The sequence below is a fragment of the Pseudophryne corroboree genome, chromosome 5, assembly GCF_028390025.1.
Source record: "Pseudophryne corroboree isolate aPseCor3 chromosome 5, aPseCor3.hap2, whole genome shotgun sequence".
NCBI classification, from domain to species: domain Eukaryota; kingdom Metazoa; phylum Chordata; class Amphibia; order Anura; family Myobatrachidae; genus Pseudophryne; species Pseudophryne corroboree.
Genome location: NC_086448.1, coordinates 20,942,037 through 20,961,524, shown reverse-complemented (window position 1 = coordinate 20,961,524; position 19,488 = coordinate 20,942,037). Strand labels below are relative to the sequence as shown.

The 19,488-nt window shown below is 45.6% G+C and overlaps 1 long non-coding RNA gene across 3 annotated transcripts in view; it reads right to left on the bottom strand.

Annotated features, from left to right (window-relative positions):
* Window positions 1–10,440: 10,440 nt before the first annotated feature.
* The window catches only part of LOC134927118 (uncharacterized), a 435,449-nt gene continuing 426,401 nt past the window's right edge, over window positions 10,441–19,488 (bottom strand). For all 3 annotated transcript variants that reach the window (XR_010177556.1, XR_010177557.1, XR_010177558.1), the window contains one exon: window positions 10,441–10,785. This is a non-coding gene — a long non-coding RNA (uncharacterized LOC134927118). The remainder of the gene's footprint in view (window positions 10,786–19,488) is intronic.

Below are 19,488 nucleotides of genomic sequence, written 5' to 3'. Positions count from 1 at the left end.
TAATCTCCTGAAGTAGCTGATAAGACTATAAATGAATACACCCCGCGCATGATATCATTCCTCCCTGGTGGATGAAAGTGTTTAAAACCAACAACCCTGCATGATATTTATATGGTAAAGGGGAAAAAATATTTTAATATATAACGAGCTGTCAGCTATGTTTAATGTCAAAAATGCTAAACAGTTTCCGAGTGCAGATACAAGACTAGAGCCAAAACATCCTCCAAAGGTGTCAGTATATTAAAGTACAGACCCTACAGTACAAGGGTGGTCATTCTGAGTTGTTCGCTCGCAAGCTGCTTTTAGCAGCTTTGCACACGCTAAGCCGCCGCCTACTGGGAGTGAATCTTAGCATAGTAAAATTGCGAACGAAAGATTAGCAGAATTGCGAATAGACACTTCTTAGCAGTTTCTGAGTAGCTCCAGACTTACTCGGCAACTGCGATCAGTTCAGTCAGTTTCGTTCCTGGTTTGACGTCACAAACACTCCCAGCTTTCGCCCAGACACTCCCCCGTTTCTTCAGACACTCCCGCGTTTTTCCCAGAAACGGCAGCGTTTTATCGCACACACCCATAAAACGGCCAGTTTCCACCCAGAAACACCCACTTCCTGTCAATCACATTACGATCACCAGAACGAAGAAAAAACCTCGTAATGCCGTGAGTAAAATTCCTAACTGCATAGCAAATTTACTTGGCGCAGTCGCAGTGCGAACATTGCGCATGCGCAATTAGCGGAAAATCGCTGCGATGCGAAGAAAATTAGAGCGAACAACTCGGAATGAGGGCCAATGTGCTGTCCGTCCGTCCGTCCTATTGCTTCTCTTCATTTGGAGAATGTTTTCCTCCTGGACTTTGTTAAAACCCTTGATATATGTGACAGTCTCTATCATGTGCCCCCTTTCCCTTCTCTGCTCCAAACTATACATATTGAGATTTCTTAGTATTTCTGGGTATGTTTTGTGATGTAGGCCATGCACCATTTTAGTTGCCTTTCTTTGTACAGTCTCTAATGTATTAATATCCTTTTGAAGATATGACCTCCAGAATTGTCCAATCAACTGAATTTACCACAGGTGGACTCCAATTAAGCTGTAGGAACATCTCAAGGATGATCAGTGGAAACAGGATGCACCTGAGCTCAATTTTGAGCTTCATGGCAAAGGCTGTGAATACTTATGTACATGTGATTTTCTTTAGAGGTGCTGCAAAGAGGAATGGGCGAAACTGCCAAAAGATAGGTGTGCCAAGCTTGTGGCATCATATTCAAAAAGACTTGAGGCTGTAATTGCTGCCAAAGGTGCATCAACAAAGTACTGAGCAAAGGCCGTGAATACTTATGTGCATGTGATTTCTTAGTTTTTTATTTTTAATAAATTAGCAAAAATCACAAAAAAATGTTTTTCACGTAGTCATTATTGGGTATTGTGTGTAGAATTTTGAGGGAAAAATTTATGTATTCCATTTTGGAATAAGTCTGTAACATAACAAAATGTGGAAAAAGTGAAGCGCTGTGAATACTTTCCGGATGCACTGTAGTAACACATTTTTGCATATACAGTGTATGTAGAGTTGTATGGTTCTTTGCAGCCAAGCTGCCCCCGTCCATATGCTTGTTCACAGCTGGGCACAACTGCCCCAGCACTGTCCATAGAGAACAATGAGGGGTTGGGGTGGAAATGCCCGAGGTCGGGATGCTGGCAGTCAGAATACTGACCGTGGCATCCCACTGTTTAGAATCCCAGCAGGGGTTGGGCAAGCATGCTACCCCACATCCCCTAACCCTCCCTTACTACAGCCTACATCTAACCCTCCCTCCCCCGCAGCCTAATGCTTACCCTCCCCGGTGGTGCCTAAACCTAACCTCTCTTCCCTGCAGCCTAACCCCAACCCCCCCCCCTCTCCCCGGTGGTGTCAAACCCTAACCCCGCCCTCCCTGCAGCCTGAACCTAACCCACCCTACCCGCAGCCTAACCCTAACCCTAAACCCCCCCCCCCCCCCCCCCGATGGTGTCTAACCCTAACCCCGCCCTCCCTGCAACCTAAACCTAACCCACCCCTCCCTGCAGCCTAACCCTCATCGTGGGGTGCCTAACTCTAAAACCGCTCTCCCTGCAGCCTAACCCTAACCCTCTTCCCGCAGCCTAACCCAAACCCCCACCCCCGCGCAGCCTAACTCTAACCCTCCCCGGTGGTGCCTAAACCTAACCTCCCTTCCCTGCAGCCTGAACCTAACTCTCCCTCCCCGCAGCCTAAACCTAACCTCCCTTCCCTTCAGCCTATCCCTAACTCTCCCTCCCCGCAGCCTAACCCTAACCCTCCCCTAACCCCGCCCTCCCTGCAGCCTAATGCTTACATGTGCTGGGCTGAGTAGAAAAGCTATAGCTGATGCTGCCAGGTAAAGAGGGGGGGGGACCTGGGCTGGGGTAATTAGTTTCAGGGCATTAAGCAGTGTCATAAATGGAAAAAGTGTCAAGTGATTTCATATAAATCTTGTTAGTATTTACACAGGAGAAACCGTCCTAGATCCAGGTAAGCCGCAATCTAATGACTTTTTTTTTTCTCTTTCTCCGTGTCATTTAAAACCATTTTTAGAAATTGCTGTAAAGGCATCAGAGTAATTGAGTTAAGTATGACACAGTCTGTTACTCCCTGATGAGAATGTATTATACACAGCAGCGCAGGTACCACAGATGACATTCACAGAGCGCTGTTACGTTTATCGCGGGTTTTATGTAAAACTGTCACCGCAGCAATAACACAAATAGATTATTTTATATATGAGCATTTATAGGTATTTTTTATTCTATATTATAAAACAGCTTAAAAGTAACAGTATTTACTTAAAGTTCCTAGAAACATAGAATGTGATGGCAGATAAAAACCACTCTGCCCATCTAGTCTGCCCCTTCTTTTATCCTCTAGGTCAGGCATTCCCAACCACGGTCCTCAAGGCACACTAACAGTGCAGGTTTTCGTGATATCCAGGCTTCAGCACATGTAACTAAATTAGTAGCTCAGTTATTTTGATTTAACCATGTGTGCTGCAGCCTGGATATCACTAAAACCTGCACTGTTGGTGTGCCTTGAGGACCGTGGTTGGGAATGCCTGCTCTAGGTAATCTCAATCCTTTTTGAACCTTAGTTCTTTGTAAGGATATCCATATGTCTATCTCAAGCATGTTTAAATTGGGTGTGAATACGTTACAACTCACATTTTTCAGGCTTGCTAAAAAAAAGTCGCAATCAGCAACTCGCGTCCAGATGTTTTCCAATACAAATGGTAGATCTCGGTCATGTAATGCAACGTGAGCACACAAAAAATTACCAAAAATCTGAAAACTCTAGCCCAGGTTCTGATAGGCAAGTTTGACAGAAGCATGCACAGATCAGTGTATTTAAATAGTATTTTAGTAAAAAAAAATGATGTGTAGTCCCCCCATCCCCCCAAGCATAACCAGCCCCAGGCTGTTTGAGCCGGTCCTGGTTGCTAAAATACAGGGAACAAATTGAGTAGGGGTCCCCTGTACTTTGAAACCAGCACCAGTCCCTTGGACTGGTCCTGGTTCCAAAAATATGGGGATGGGGGGGGACATAGGCCCCCCTGCATTTTTGGAACCACTAGTCAAGGAGATATTGGCACAGATGGGGGTACACTTTTTTACAGGTCTCTGCGGCCATGGCATCACCCCCCCCAACTAGTCAGACCTGGCCAGGGTTCCCTGGGGAGTGGCACCCAAGGGCCAGGGCTGAAGCTTGGGGCTGTCCCCGGCATTCCTGGGCTGTGATTGCTGGGCTGATAGCCCAAGTGGAAAATTAAGAGTAAATATTGTCTTTTATCTGTGGAACTACAGGTCCCAGGAAGCCTCCCACACATGCTGATACTTGGAGACCCACAAGTACTAGCATGCGGGGCATTAGTGGGCCCGCTGGTACCTGTAGTTCCACTTGTAAAATAAATATTACAATAAAGACAAGACACACACACCGTAAACTGCATAAGTTTAATAAAACATACTTGCACACTCACTTACACACGGATTCAGTATGATATACCGATGGAAGGGATGCCAGTGGTCAGAATACTGGATTCGTCAGAATCCTGACAGCCCCCCAGAAAGTACCCTAACCCTCCTCTGCCCCCTCCCCTAACCCTTCCTTGTGGGTATCTAACCCTTCCCGGTGGTGCCTAACCCTAACCCTACCTTCCCCACTGCCTAACCCTAACCCTCCCCAGTGGTGCCTAACCCTAACCCTACCTTCCCCATTGCCTAACCCTCCCCAGTGGTGCCTAACCCTACCTTCCCCACTGTCTAAACCTAATCCTACCTGCTTGGTGCCTAACCCTAGCCTCCCCTTGTAAGTGCCTAACCCCCTCCCCGGTACCTAACCACCACATTCCCGTCCCTGCACCCTAACTCTAACCCCCCTTTCTAATGCCTAAACCTAACCTCCCACCTCCGTGGCAGGACACCAGCGTGTCCCGTTAATAGAGCGTTTGGGATTCCAGACATTGGTATTTCGACCACCAGGAAACCGTCCGTCAGCATTGTAACTACATAACTTACATACATACACACACCTAAATATACCTACCTACTGACCCACGGTCCCCTTGTCTAGTAGTAATCCACAGGTTACCTGTACTTAAACAAAAATACTCACCTGCATCCAGTGTAGATCGGTCCTCTGGGGTCCATGTACAGTAGGCATCCATACTCACCTGTATCCGGTGTAGATCAGTCCTCTGGGGTCCATGTACAGTAGGCATCCATACTCACCTGTATCTGGTGTAGATCAGTCCTCTGGGGTCCATGGACAGTAGGCATCCATACTCACCTGTATCCGGTGTATATCGGTCCTCTTGGGTCCATGTACAGTAGGCATCCATACTCACCTGTATCCGGTGTAGATCGGTCCTCTGGGGTCCATGTACAGTAGGCATCCATACTCACCTGTATCCGGTGTAGACCGGTCATCTTGGGTCCATGTACAGTAGGCATCCATACTCACCTGTATCCGGTGTAGATCAGTCCTCTGGGGTCCATGTACAGTAGGCATCCATACTCATCTGTATCCGGTGTAGACCGGTCATCTTGGGTCCATGTACAGTAGGCATCCATACTCACCTGTATCCCGTGTAGATCGGTCCTCTGGGGTCCATGTACAGTAGGCATCCATACTCACCTGTATCCAGTGTAGATCAGTCCTATGAGGTCCATGTACAGTAGGCATCCATACTCACCTGTATCGGGTGTAGATCGGTCCTATGGAGTCCATGTACAGTAGGCATCCAGGGGTTTAAAAAAAAACAAATTACAGTGTCCCGAACCAGCGGACATAAAAGAGGATCCATGTAACACACTGTCAAATGAAAGGTATATAGCGAATAAAATGAAAAAGCAAATGTTGCTCAAACTAAGCATTATGGAAACAAATATAAAGTGCACATAGGGAGTCGTTCCGGTGCGGCTGCTCCTGCAACCATCGGTGCAAAGAACCCGTTCTGCACGTGCGCGATTGGGTCCTGCTGCATAGGATGCAGCCCAGCATCAAACTGTCTTTGATTGACAGCCTGATGCCGTTTCGGTGGCGGGGAGTGGGCAGTGATGGCATCTGTTTGTGAAATCGGAGGCGTGTTGGCGCCGTTGTGGGGGTGGAAAGAGGCCAGGGATCTCTATCGTATGGTGGAGATTTCCTAGCTTCTGCGACAGGTGGCTTGAGCGATGGTGGGTGGTTTGATCCAATATTGCCTCCTAGGACGCTAGCTGGGATCACTAGTGCAGCAGGAGATGGCTGCATGTAAAAGACGCCTCCTGCTGCATTTACATACAGCGCTATCACTGCTAAACCATCTGCACCTGAATGATCCCCATAATGCCGCAATACAAGTTTAAATTAACGACGCAATTGTAACACAAAAAATAAGTTTTCTGTCTGACTCGCTCCATGTCTCCTGTCAGCGGCTCTTTCAGCTGCCGGAACGTTTCATTATAGCTACAGAATGTTTACCGCATAGAGAGATAAGTAATCGGAATAACAATCAGTTGTCCTCTCCTTGCTGCATACGTTTGTCAGTTTGCAGATAATATTCGTTACTGTATTCTCGCTATGACAACCGTCCAAATCCAATTTCAGCATTAAAAACTCCAGGCAGGAGAGCAGAAAGGTTCTGTCATTAGCCAAGCGGCAATTACACCTGAGAAAGCCTCTGTAGCTCCCCAGTGTCTGCTCTCTTCCGAAGGTTTGGAGAACATTTGGGAGGAACGAGTGGTTGGGGCAAGTGGCTGTTACAGGGCACCATGTATAAAGGTTCATCCAGCTGTGTGGACAGCACTACGATGTGTCCAGGTACAATATAAATAAATGTTATTATTAATTATAATAATAATAGTAATAATCTATATTCACTGTGGCAGTGACATATACTGTGCAACTCCGGAGGAGAGCAAAGGAGGGAAGAGAGAGGGAGACATAGAAGGGAGAAGAGAGAGCAAAGGGAGGGAGGAGAGAGGGAGAGACAGAAGAGAGAGGAGAGAGCAAAGAAATGGAGGAGAGCAAGGGAGGGAGAAGGGAGGGAGAAATAGAAGGGAGAGGTGAGAACAAAAGGAGGGAGGAGAGCAAGGGACTGAGGAGAGAGGGAGAGATATAAGGGAGAGGTGAAAGCAAAGGGAGGGAGGAGAGAGGGAGAGATAGAAGGGAGGGGTGAGAGCAAAGAGAGGGAGAGATAGAAGAGAGAGGAGAGAGCAAAGGGAGGGAGTAGAGAGAGAGGAGAGCGAGAGAAGGAAGCATGAGAGAAAGGAGGGATGGAGATAGAGGAAAGAGGGTGGAGAGAGAGAGGGAGGAAGGAGAGCAAGGGAAGGAGGAGAGTGAGGAAGAGAGGAGAGAAGGAAGGAGAGCAAGGGAAGGAGGAACTGGGGCAATGTGGATAGTGTAGTGGTTAGCATTGCTCATTCACATTACTGATGTCATGGGTTTGATTGCCATCACCGTCCTGTCTGTGTGGAGATTGTATATTCTCCCCGTGCTTGCGTGGATTTCCTCAGGGTACTCCCCACACAATCTAAAAATATACTTGTAGACTAATTGGTTCCTGACAAATATTAACCCTAGTGGGTAAGTGTGTGCATGTGATAGGGAATATAGGTTGTAAGCTCCGCTGGGAAAGAACTGATGTGAATGGACAAGAATTATCTGGAAAGCGTGCACAATATGTGCTATATAAATAACTGGTAATAACTAATAATAATAAAATGGCAAATGTTTTGTATCATAGAGACAGGTGACAGGCAAGAATGTCTCTTGAATGACAGGCAGACAGGGTGGTTGGTAAGAAAACAAAGGTAGAGGCAGGTAGTAGACAGGGTGGTTGGTAAACATAAAAAAGGTAGAGGCAGGCAGCAGATAAGGATGTTCAGTAAAACAAAGGTAGAGGCAGGCAGCAGAAGACAAGAATGTTTGTAAACAAGCATAGGTAGAGGTAGATGGCAGAGAGGGTGGTTGGTAAACATACAAAGGTAGAGGCAAGCAGCAAACAAGGATGTTCAGTGAAACAAAGGTTGAGGCAGGCAGCAGACAAGGATGTTCAGTAAAACAAAGGTAGGGGCAGGCAGCAGACAAGGATGTTCAGTAAAACAGGTAGAGGCAGGCAGCAAACAAGAATATTTTTTAAACAAACATAGGTAGAGGCAGGAGGCAGACAGGGTGGTTGGTAAGAAAACAAAGGTAGAGGCAGATGGCAGACAGGGTGGTTGGTAAACATAAAAAAGGTAGAGGCAGGCAGCAGATAAGGATGTTCAGTAAAACAAAGGTAGAGGCAGGCAGCAGATAAGGATGTTCAGTAAAACAAAGTTAGAGGCAGGCAGCAGACAATAATGTTTATAAACAAGCATAGGTAGAGGTAGGTGGCAGAGAGGGTGGTTGGTAAACATACAAAGGTAGAGGCAGGCAGCAGACAAGGAGGTTCAGTAAAACAAAGGTAGAGGCAGGCAGCAGATAAGGATGTTCAGTAAAACAAAGTTAGAGGCAGGCAGCAGACAAGAATGTTTATAAACAAGCATAGGTAGAGGTAGGTGGCAGAGAGGGTGGTTGGTAAACATACAAAGGTAGAGGCAGGCAGCAGACTGAAAGGATATCAGCCTCTTCTTGTACCCCTCGATTTGATGGCCACTGACGTCAGTGAGAGCAATCCTTAAAATTACAGATTATACACGACACCATGTAATTAAGAATCACTCTGCGTTTATTGTTCATAACAATGGTATATAAGGCATCATTGTCTAGGGAGGGATTGGAATGTCCAGGGAGGGGTAGGCAAAAGTAAATACTTTATTGGTTTAACTTTACTGCATAGGAGGGATAAAACAGGCTACATGGGGGGGGATGTAGGATACAGCCTAGTACTTCATCTAGGGGTGGTGATTTCACACAGTTCCCAACAAACTATGGGTGGAGCTATATTCATTTTATGCAATGCAAGCTAAATCCAAGGCAAAAGAAAAAGAAACAATATTTACACAATGCACAATGACAGAGGAGATTTAACCCTTCAATCCCCTCTTAGAATCATGATTGTTATACGACATGATTCTTCTGTAGAGCCCCCTTTTTGTTTCTCCAATTTTTTAGATATTGAACATAATCATCGGGGCCTTTGCTATCAGAGGAGGTGATGGGGCTAGTGGTAACATCATAATACATCAAGACTGTGTCAATACCTTTAGATGTGAGTTTCTTTCCACAGGGAATCACACAATAAACTATGAGACCTATAAAGATTAAAGTTACAAGTATGAATATGCTTATTTGCACAAGAGCCTGTTTCCAATTTTCAAACCACCCAAAATATTGGCTCCATGGGTTATCAATACCTGAATTTTTCTTAAGTTCTATGGATAAGGTTTCTAACTTGTTTATGGCTAAAGTAACCTTACCGTTGGGACCAGTGTTGTCAGGAATATATGTACAACAGCCTTCCACCTTACTAATGTAAACACATGTACCGCCTTTTTCTGCTAGAATCATGTCAAGGGCCATTCTATTTTGGAAGGTCATTTGGGAAGTGGCTTCTAGCTGTTCAGCTATACCTTTAAGAGCATCTTTGGTATCATTAACAAATCTTTGTTGATTATAATATATATAATTAATCCAGGCTACGTTTTTATTTACAGTTACTATAGGGAACAATGATTCAAAACCCGCAGCCACTTCATCTCTAGCTTTGAACTCATTTGGAACACCTCTTGGGACCCCTATAGCATCAATGTATACGTGGGGGTCAAAGCTACCTCCTGGGAGTGCTCTTTTCTTTCGATTAGCAGGAGTATTAGAGGGAGGAGTGGGGTCATCGGTGATCATTAGGAGTGGCATTATGACTTTGGCCAGGGCACACTCACCATACCATGGTGTGTCTAATTTACTTCTAAGTTTCATATCCCCACATATGTAATAAATGTCGCCTAATGATCTAGTTTGGTTGACTAAAACAGTTGTTCTTTTATTTGCACAATACCCTGGTGGGAAGGTTTTTAAATTTCTCCCTGTGGTGGTGTTAGATGTATAACAGGTATAGTTTCCAGGATATATGGTTATGGTGCTTCCTGGGTTGGGATTTTTTGACAATATGGGATATTCCCTTTTCCACATTTCGCACTGACTGTCATTTGTTTTGGTGTCATTAAAAAGGCTGAAAAAACAATTTTCCTGTTCTAGGGGTATATTAAGGGGCACTGTACCTAGGTGGGGCCTAGATTTGCCACAGACATAACAGTTACTTTTATTATGTTTGCTAGCACTATACTTCATCCATTCTAACCAGAAATTGATGTCAGAGAAACCAGTTTCAATAGCTAGGGTGTCTTTAAAGGTGGGATTGTTAACGGCCATCATATCCTTGAAGGTGGTTATATGAGGTTTCAAGAGGTTGGGGCGTGGTTTAGGGGGCTTGAGCTGGGCATACTTTTCATTGTTAAACATATCCTGTAACAAGAATGGTGTAAGGGATGGGTTTAAAAAAAAGATTCACCTAGGACATAGGTGCCTGCATCAGTAGACTGGGGATGTTTTATGCTTAATATGAATTTACTATCACATCTGTTTTGTCTATGAAGGGTAAGACGGGTAAGCAGGGACTCACCATATTTGTCTTTTCTTGAGAGAGCCTCTTTGGGCTGGTATCCATAACTATGGCCAGAATTCCATCCCACTGATCCCCAATACGCACATTTATTTCCCCAATATTTACTAGTAACACAAATATAGGCTTCAGTGGGGGTATTACGTGTACCATACTGATCACACTGCCAGGCATAATGTTTGTTAAGACAGGGAGCAATGGTACAGAAATCTATTTTATAGGCGGCAACCTCAGTATTGGAGGAGTTATACCAAAATGTGTAGGTGCCGGATTTTTGTGTAATGTCTACTTCAGCTGTAGCTTGGCAAGTGAGGACCATTAGGATTATCAACATAGTCCCCAGGATAGAGGTAGGGGACAGGTTCCTCATCCTCCTCTGTTCTTCTGTCTTCGCTAGGTGGGAGGTCAGGGCTGTCTGCCCCCGTTTGTACCTCGCTGGAATCACTTGCTTCCCTCTCTAGGTCTGGTCTAGGAACCTTTTTCACTCGGGATGCATGGATCCAGGTGGGGCTTTCCTCTGTCAGGACTGCTGTTCTGGTTACTGCTACGACCTCTGTCTCTGGACCGTAGGTAAAGTCTCCTGGGCTCTTGTTCCTGGGGAGCACCTTCACCACGACTCTGTCTCCGACTTTAAAGGGGTGTGTAGGTTCCTGTGGATTCAAAGGGTTTTTACAAACAACCTCATGTTCAATTTCATTCAGTTTTATTATCAGGGACCTGACATACTCTTCTCTGATAAGTTCTAGATCTCCCTCCTGTATTACTAATGGTTTCTTAGCCCAAGGTGTAGGGAAGGGCCTACCCATTAATATTTCAAAGGGGGAGTAACCCAAAGTCTTTTGTGGTGTCATTCTAATTTCTGCCAAGATAATGGGAAGGACTTGCTTCCATTTGTGGAAGGTGCCTCCTGTGGCCTTCCTAAGCTTGTCTTTGAGGGTCCTATTCATGCGTTCTACGACCCCTGAACTCTGCGGGTGATACGGGATGTGGAACTTCCATTCCACCTGCAGGGCCTTTACCAAGGCCTGTGTAATTTTTGCTGTAAAGGCGGAGCCTTTATCACTATTGATTTGCAATGGGCACCCCCATCTGGGGATGATTTCCTGAGTTAGGATCCTAGCAACTGTCTTTGCATCCTCAGATTTAGTGGGGAATACCTCTGGCCATCGAGAGAACATGTCTACAATGACCAGGGCATACTCCTGTTTACCAGTACCTGGGATATGGGTGAAGTCAATTTGCAGGTGTGTAAAGGGTGTGGTGGGATATTCAAGATGCTGATGTTTTGCCTTGTCAGGGTTGTTGGGGTTGTTTCGCAGGCAAGTGATGCATCTACTGACATACTGATCTACTAATGACTTGGCATCCGTGACATAGAAATCATTACGTAAGAGTAAGGTAGTTGTTGCCTTACTGTGGTGTCCTATGCCATGGTAGTGAGCAATAAACAAGGGTGCACTGGACTGGGGTATACAGGGTTTCCCCTCTTTGCAGATTAATCCTGTTTTAGGATTCTTCTGCAAAACTGGGTAAGTCCAGTCAGCTAGGTCGGCAGTGGAGGCTGAGGCCTGTAACTGGGTGATCAGGTAATGGTTGTCGAGAGCTGGGGGGGTCATGATGGTCATGTGGGCCTGAGTGATGGGCTGTGAGGCTGCATGTTTGGCAGCAGAGTCAGCAAGGGCATTTCCAAGGGAGACTGCATCCTTCCCCCCGGTGTGTGCCCTGCAATGGAGGATTGCAATGTCAGAGGGTAAGGTTATGGCATGCAGAAGGTCAGAGATGAGTTGGGCATGTGATATGCCTTTTCCATCAGCTCCAAGGAAACCACGGCGTTGCCAAATGACCCCATGGTCATGCACGACGCCGTACCCGTATTTGGAGTCAGTGTAGATGGTGACTGGTTTATTCCGGTAAAGGTGACAAGCCCTTGTGAGAGCAATGAGCTCTGCAGCCTGTGCTGACTGGTAAGGAATGGGCTGTGCTTCCAGAATAATGTCAGGGAGAGTGACAATAGCATAACCCGCTTGGTACGTGGTGTCATTGGGTCTGCTACAAGAACCATCTACAAAAATGACATCCGCGTCGGGGACAGGGACAGGGGACATGTCCAGTCTGGGGGATGTTTCTGACTCAATGGAGGCTGAGCAGTCATGGGGTTCAGGAGGGTGGTCTTCAGGACCTTTGAGCCCCAGTAGAGCGTTGAGAATGGGTGCAGGACCTGAAGAGTTGGTGGCATACTTAATGGTGAGTGAGGGGTTGTTCAAAAGGAGAACCTCATATCCACTAAGGCGCTGAGCTGACATGTGTTGTGTGTGTAACCCTTTTAAAATGGTTAGAACATCATGAGTGGTGTGAAGTATTGTTGTGTGGCCTAGGGTGAGTGTGGTGGCCATTTCAGTTACCATTGCACAGGCTGCAAGTGCCCTGAGGCAAGCAGGCATACCTTGCACAGTGACAGGCATTACTTTGGAAAAAAATGCCACTGGGCGCAACTTTCCTCCATGAAACTGTGTGAGCACCCCCGCCATGGTTTTACAATTGTCCCTTGCAAACAAATGAAAAGGTAGTACATAGTTGGGGAGGCCAAGTGCCGGACTTTTCATTAACATACACTTTAAGCTTTCATATGCAGTTAACATTTCTTGTGACCATTGTACAATATTAGGTTTGTCTTTCAGTGTGGCTTGTCTCAAAATGTTATCATAATAGGAACAATCAGATATCCACTGTCTGCAGTAATTTACCATACCCAGAAAAGACAGCAGTTCTCTCTGGGTAGTTGGGGTGACCAGGCCCAATACAGACTGAATGCGCTGTGGACTGACTTTCCTTTCCCCCTGAGTGAGCACAAAACCTAAGTAATCCACATGCTTCTTACACCATTGCATTTTTGTTTTGGACACCTTGTGTCCACATTCACAGAGCCAGTTTAACAGTGATATACCATCCTCCCGGCAGGCCTCCTCAGTTTGACTACAGAGCAGCAGATCATCTGCATACTGTAGCAGGACTGAACCATGGTGAGGTTGCCAGGGCCCCAATGTGGCCTGGAGTACAATGCTATAGACAACGGGTGCGTCAATATAGCCCTGGGGTAAACGACACCAGGTGAGTTGCTTGCCCTCAAAAGAAAATGCAAAAAGTAACTGTGTCTGTGCATCCACTGGAATGCTAAAAAATGCATTTTTTAAATCAATCACAGAAAAAATTGCAGCATCTGCAGGGATAGCTGAAATGAGTGAGTTAATGTCAGGTACAATGGGTGCTATGGGCACAATGAGTTGGTTAATTGCCCTGAGGTCTTGTACAAACCTTACACTACCATCTGACTTAGCAACAGGGTTGACTGGTGTGCAGTAAGGTGAGATTATGTGTCTGAGAATGCCTTGTTGGAGAAACTGTTGTATCATTGGTCTAAGACCTTCAACCTTCTCTTGTGACAAGGGGTATTGCTTTTGATAGACAGGTTGTGTGTCAGGTTTCAGGGTTGCTCTATATGGTGTGCAAGGAATGAGGCCAGTGTCATAGGGACCCTCCGACCATAGAGCAGGGTTCACTTTGTCAAAATCAGGTGTAATGTCTGTTGCCTCCCACACCGGTAGGTGTGGGGACTCGACCTCCAGGCCACTGCTAGTGGGTGAAGGGAGAATGGAGATTTCGAGTTTGCTAAGAAGATCCCTTCCCAGAAGATTAATTGGACATTCAGGTATTACAGTGAAATTGTGTTTACCCATATACGTGCCTCCCGTGGTTCTGACACTAAGGGCATCTGTCAGGTAAGCATCTGTGGGTATCCCATTGATTCCCATTGAAGGAGCAGTCTTTTCCAAATGACCATCGTACAGGTCGACACACAAAACACTAGTAGTTGCCCCGCTATCTACCAGGAAAGGGATTGCTCTCTTTCCTATAATCAAGGTTAGTAGCGGTGGGTCCTTCCAGTGTCTGGTGAGTTGGGCAAAGGCTGGGATACCCTCCTCCGGGCCCCGTCAGTGGGAGGGATCCTGCCAGTCAACCCGGAATCGGACATGATCCTGAAAGGGGTTGTTGTGTGACTGTCGGGGATGATCCCGGGAGGGAGCCGGAGCTTGGGGCTGTCGGTGGTTTTGTGGGGGACAAGGGCAATCCCTTGCCCAGTGATCGTCCCTTCCACAGTTGAAGCAGGAGGTTTGTTTCCTGCTGGCAGAGTCAGGGGGGTGGGGTGGCCTGGCTTGTGGGTTTTGATATCGGGCTGGATTGCGGGGTGGGCCAGTAAAGTGCTGCTGGCGTCTATCTCCCCGGTTTCTGTGATTTTGGTAATTATGAGTTGGGGCATTCTGCAAGGGTTTTTTAACATCAAAGCATCCTGCAGCTTCCTTTTCATATAAGTGCTTTTCAAATTCCTTAATATTATCAGAGGTCCAGGAAGAAACACCTTGCTTAACAGGGACCATAACAGATGGCAACAAGTTATTTACAAAGGTAGAAATTAGTAAATGGTCTGTATCTACAAGAGTAAGACCTGCATCTTCAGACCAACACTTTTTAAACCTCTTCCAAAACTCAGTGACAGTTTCAGTGGGCTTTTGTTTACATGCTACGGCAATAGGAAGAGAAGCTCGGGTTTTAAAAATCTCTTTCATATGGGTCTCAATTTCCTTCCACATCTCCGTTACACCGTCCCCAGTATTGAGAGGGTAGCGAACGGCATCGTTAAGGGTGGTAGGAGTGTTTATGGTGGGAATCTTTTTCCAATCCCACCCGTTGTAATGGTCTATAACCCCATCTATGATCAGCTTCATATCTTCTTGAGTATAGCTGCGTCCTGTGCAAGCCTTTTTCAAGTAAGCTATGCAGCCGTCAGGTGCAACAGTGGGTTTGGGACAGTTCTTAACAATTCTGTCTAAATCCTCTATTTCAATGGGTTTCTTTAACAACTGATCCCCTACTGTCATAAAGGGCAGGTGCTGGGTGGCGACACTGCTGGCATCAGCACTGTTTTCAAGGAAACCAGTGCCGGATCGCGTTATGGAGGGGGTAAGAGGGTGGTGAATGATAACAGTTGAGTCAGCGTTACGGCGGGAGGTGATTTGTTTGTTAGGAGTAGGGGCACTAGGGGCGGGGGTGGTTACGTCTATGTGGAGGGTACTGTCAGGGGGGGCTATTCCTCCTGAGCCTCCTTCTCCTTCCCCTTCCCCTCCTCCCCCTCCCCTTTGCATCGGCATTCGTGACAAAGCAACTGAGCCTCCTTCTCCTTCCCCTTCCCCTCCTCCCCCTCCCCTTTGCATCGGAATTCGTGACAAAGCAACTGCAGCTAACAGATCTGTGTCTTTTAAGGAGGGGTATAGGGGACTGTAGGGCGGAGGAGAAGAGTTTTTTAGAAACTTGTTGCTTCTAAATTCCTCAGCTTTGTGTAGTCGGGAAGTTACAGATTTTATTCTACGCTGTTTCTGCTTGATATTCTTGTCATACCAATGAGGTGCTATCGTGAGCCATTGCTCTCCTCCAGCACGCATATATGTCATGTCCCATTGTGGGTCATGATCATACCATGGCCAGGCTTCCTTATCTTCCAGACAAAGACCTTTGACCATGTCCATATAAAAGGGATAATTAATACCGTCACGGGGGAATGGACTGGGGCTGCCAACTTTCTCTGTCCACCCCGCTAAGTTATCTACCCAAGGGTTAACTAAATAATAATCTGTGGTGGAGTTACGGGCAACATATTCCTTACATGTTTCTCCTGGTAAAGGTGGAGGATAAATGACTGTCTTACTCTGACCCCCTCCCATAGTAAAGAATACAATCTACACCAGCTTTCTACGCAATTTCTACAACAACTTATAACAACTGTCTATGCAATATCACAACAAAAATGCAGTTTAAAAAAAAACCTTCTATACAATTTCACAACAAAAAGACTTTCTATGCATGCATTAGCTAACACCAGTTAATTAGTCATTGACAATATCACAATATTATCTGTATAATGAGAACATGAAATCTTTTGACGGGTACGCTTACCTTCGTACAAGATGTCAGAAAAAATACAGCGTTTTAAACAGGAAGCAAGAAAAGTGTTTGAGTAAGATATCTGGCAGACGAAAACTTACCAGCCGTCTGAACCAAATATAAGAACTTATCACACTACAAACATACAAGAATATATAGGCGATCAAATCGGGGTATTTTCTACGTTACGTATAGACCCCAGGTCTATTTTTTTTAAGTATCCCAGATACTAACGTCTTTGGAGAATTGCGCTTTTCTCAGACGTATCTTTAAGTCCCAGACATTAAAGATTATATGGTATCCCTGATACCTGTTTTATGGCTTTACATAAAACTACGTAATATTAAGTCCCGGACTTAAATATTACCTTGTCACGTGTTCCCGGAACACGGAGCGAGTTCAAATTCAGTGTTTGAACGCAATCCCTTACGGAAAAGACAGACAATGAATTCTCTATCTTACCGATTCGGGGGCGATCAACTGAATCCCGGACGAGCCCCCACTTGAAAGGATATCAGCCTCTTCTTGTACCCCTCGATTTGATGGCCACTGACGTCAGTGAGAGCAATCCTTAAAATTACAGATTATACACGACACCATGTAATTAAGAATCACTCTGCGTTTATTGTTCATAACAATGGTATATAAGGCATCATTGTCTAGGGAGGGATTGGAATGTCCAGGGAGGGGTAGGCAAAAGTAAATACTTTATTGGTTTAACTTTACTGCATAGGAGGGATAAAACAGGCTACATGGGGGGGGATGTAGGATACAGCCTAGTACTTCATCTAGGGGTGGTGATTTCACACAGTTCCCAACAAACTATGGGTGGAGCTATATTCATTTTATGCAATGCAAGCTAAATCCAAGGCAAAAGAAAAAGAAACAATATTTACACAATGCACAATGACAGAGGAGATTTAACCCTTCACAGACAAGGAGGTTCAGTAAAACAAAGGTAGAGGCAGACAGCAGAAAATAATATTTTCTAAACAAGCATAGGTTGAGGCAGGAGGCAGACAGGGTGGTTGGTAAGAAAACAAAGGTAGAGGCAGGTGGCAGACAGGGTGGTTGGTAAACATAAAAAAGGTAGAGGCAGGCAGCATACAATGATGTTCAGTAAAACAAAGGTAGAGGCAGGCAGCAGACAAGAATGTTTTATAAACAAGCATACGTAGAGGTAGGTGGCAGACAGGGTGGTTGGTGACCAAGCAAAAGTAGAGGCAGTGGCAGACAAGGATCTTTGGTAAACAAACAAATGTAGAGGCAGGCGGGAGACAAGGATGTTTGGTAAACAAGCAAAGGTAGAGGCAGGTGGCATAAAGGGTAATTGATAAATAAGCACAAGTAGAGGACGGTGGCAGACAAGGTTATTTGGCAACCAAGCACATATACAGTATAGGCAGGTGGCATACAGGGTGGTTGATAAACTTGCACAGGTAAAGACAGGTAGTAAATAAGAAAGGTTTGTTAAACAGGCAAAGGTACAGGCAGGCGGCAGACAAGAAGAATCCAGGTAAGCAAAGTCAGACACAAGGCTGACATTCATGCAAATGCATTATCCTTTGTAATCTGGCAGGACCATTATGCAATAGATAACACCTATCCTTGTGTATCAATGCCTATTTCCCTATAGATTGTAAGCTTGCGAGCAGGGCCCTCCTACCTCTAGGTCTGTCTGTTATTACCCAGTTTTGTTCTATCACTGTTGTTTTCAATTGAAACGTGCAATGGAATTTGCTGAGCTATATAAGAAACTGTTAATAAATAATAAAATGTGGTAAGCGGACAAACCCCCAAAATACTGTGCTTAGACTTGGGTCACATGCCCAAGATAGCTCATTGAGGAATGCAAATATTCCAAACCAGAAGAATCCTAAATCCAAAATAAAATACTCCTGGTCCCAAGCATTTCGGATACGGGATAATGAAACTGTACAGCAAACGACACTAAAGTGTTTGCAGCAGCGCGTCACTCATCGGTCCAGTGATCCTGTTTGTTTTGTGAATTGGAAAAAAGGGACGTTACTGTAATTACAGCTCATTTTACACAACGCCCTTCTGCCACCATTTTACAGCAAATAGTTTAAAAACCGAACAGCGACAGGAAATCCACTGTATATAAAATACTTCTGTCTAGGAAATCAAGATAATAACACCCCTTTCATACAGAAAGGCAAATTCCCGTGTGCAGAAGTTCTACCCGGTAATTTGCCGAAAAACTGTGTGAAAGAGTGAAATTCCCGGGAATTTGATACAGGAGTTTACCATGTTTGACCCTTTCACACAGACAAAATACCCGTGTGGATCTGCAAATTACCGGGTAGAAATTCTTGACCCAGTAATTTGCTTGTCTGTGTGAAAGGGGGGTCAGGCAGGGACCGGCAAAACTGCTCGGCACTGAAATACCGGGTAATTGGTGGGACTTTCAGACATTTCTGTCTGAAAGTGACCTCAGTGTACTTTTCCATCAATTGCTCAGGTAAACCATATTTCTCTTACGTCCTAGAGGATGCTGGGGACTCCGTAAGGACCATGGGGATAGACGGGCTCCGCAGGAGACATGGGCACTTTAAGAAAGACTTTAGATCTGGGTGTGCACTGGCTCCTCCCTCTATGCCCCTTCTCCAAACCTCAGTTTACTACTGTGCCCAGAGGAGCTGGGTGCTTTTCAGGGAGCTCTCCTGAGCTTCCTAACAGAAAGTATATTTGTTAAGTTTTTTATTTTCAGGGAGCTCTGCTGGCAACAGACTCCCTGCATCGAGGGACTGAGGGGAGAGAAGCAGACCTACTTCTGTGAGTTGAAAGGTCCTGCTTCTTAGGCTACTGGACACAATTAGCTCCAGAGGGATTGGTACGCAGGATCTCACCCTAGCCGTCCGTCCCAGAGCCGCTCCGCTGTCCCCCTCGCAGAGCCGGAAGATAGAAGCCGGGTGAGTATGAGAAGAAAAGAAGACTTCAGAGGCGGCAGAAGACTTCATGATCTTCACTGAGGTAACGCACAGCACTGCAGCTGTGCGCCATTGCTCCCATACACCTCACATACTCCGGTCACTGTAAGGGTGCAGGGCGCAGGGGGGGGCGCCCTCGGCAGCAATATAAACCTCTTATTTGGCAAAAAAGGACATATATACTAGAGATGAGCGCCGGAAATTTTTCGGGTTTTGTGTTTTGGTTTTGGGTTCGGTTCCGCGGCCGTGTTTTGGGTTCGACCGCGTTTTGGCAAAACCTCACCGAATTTTTTTTGTCGGATTCGGGTGTGTTTTGGATTCGGGTGTTTTTTTCCAAAAAAACTAAAAAACAGCTTAAATCATAGAATTTGGCGGTCATTTTGATCCCAAAGTATTATTAACCTCAAA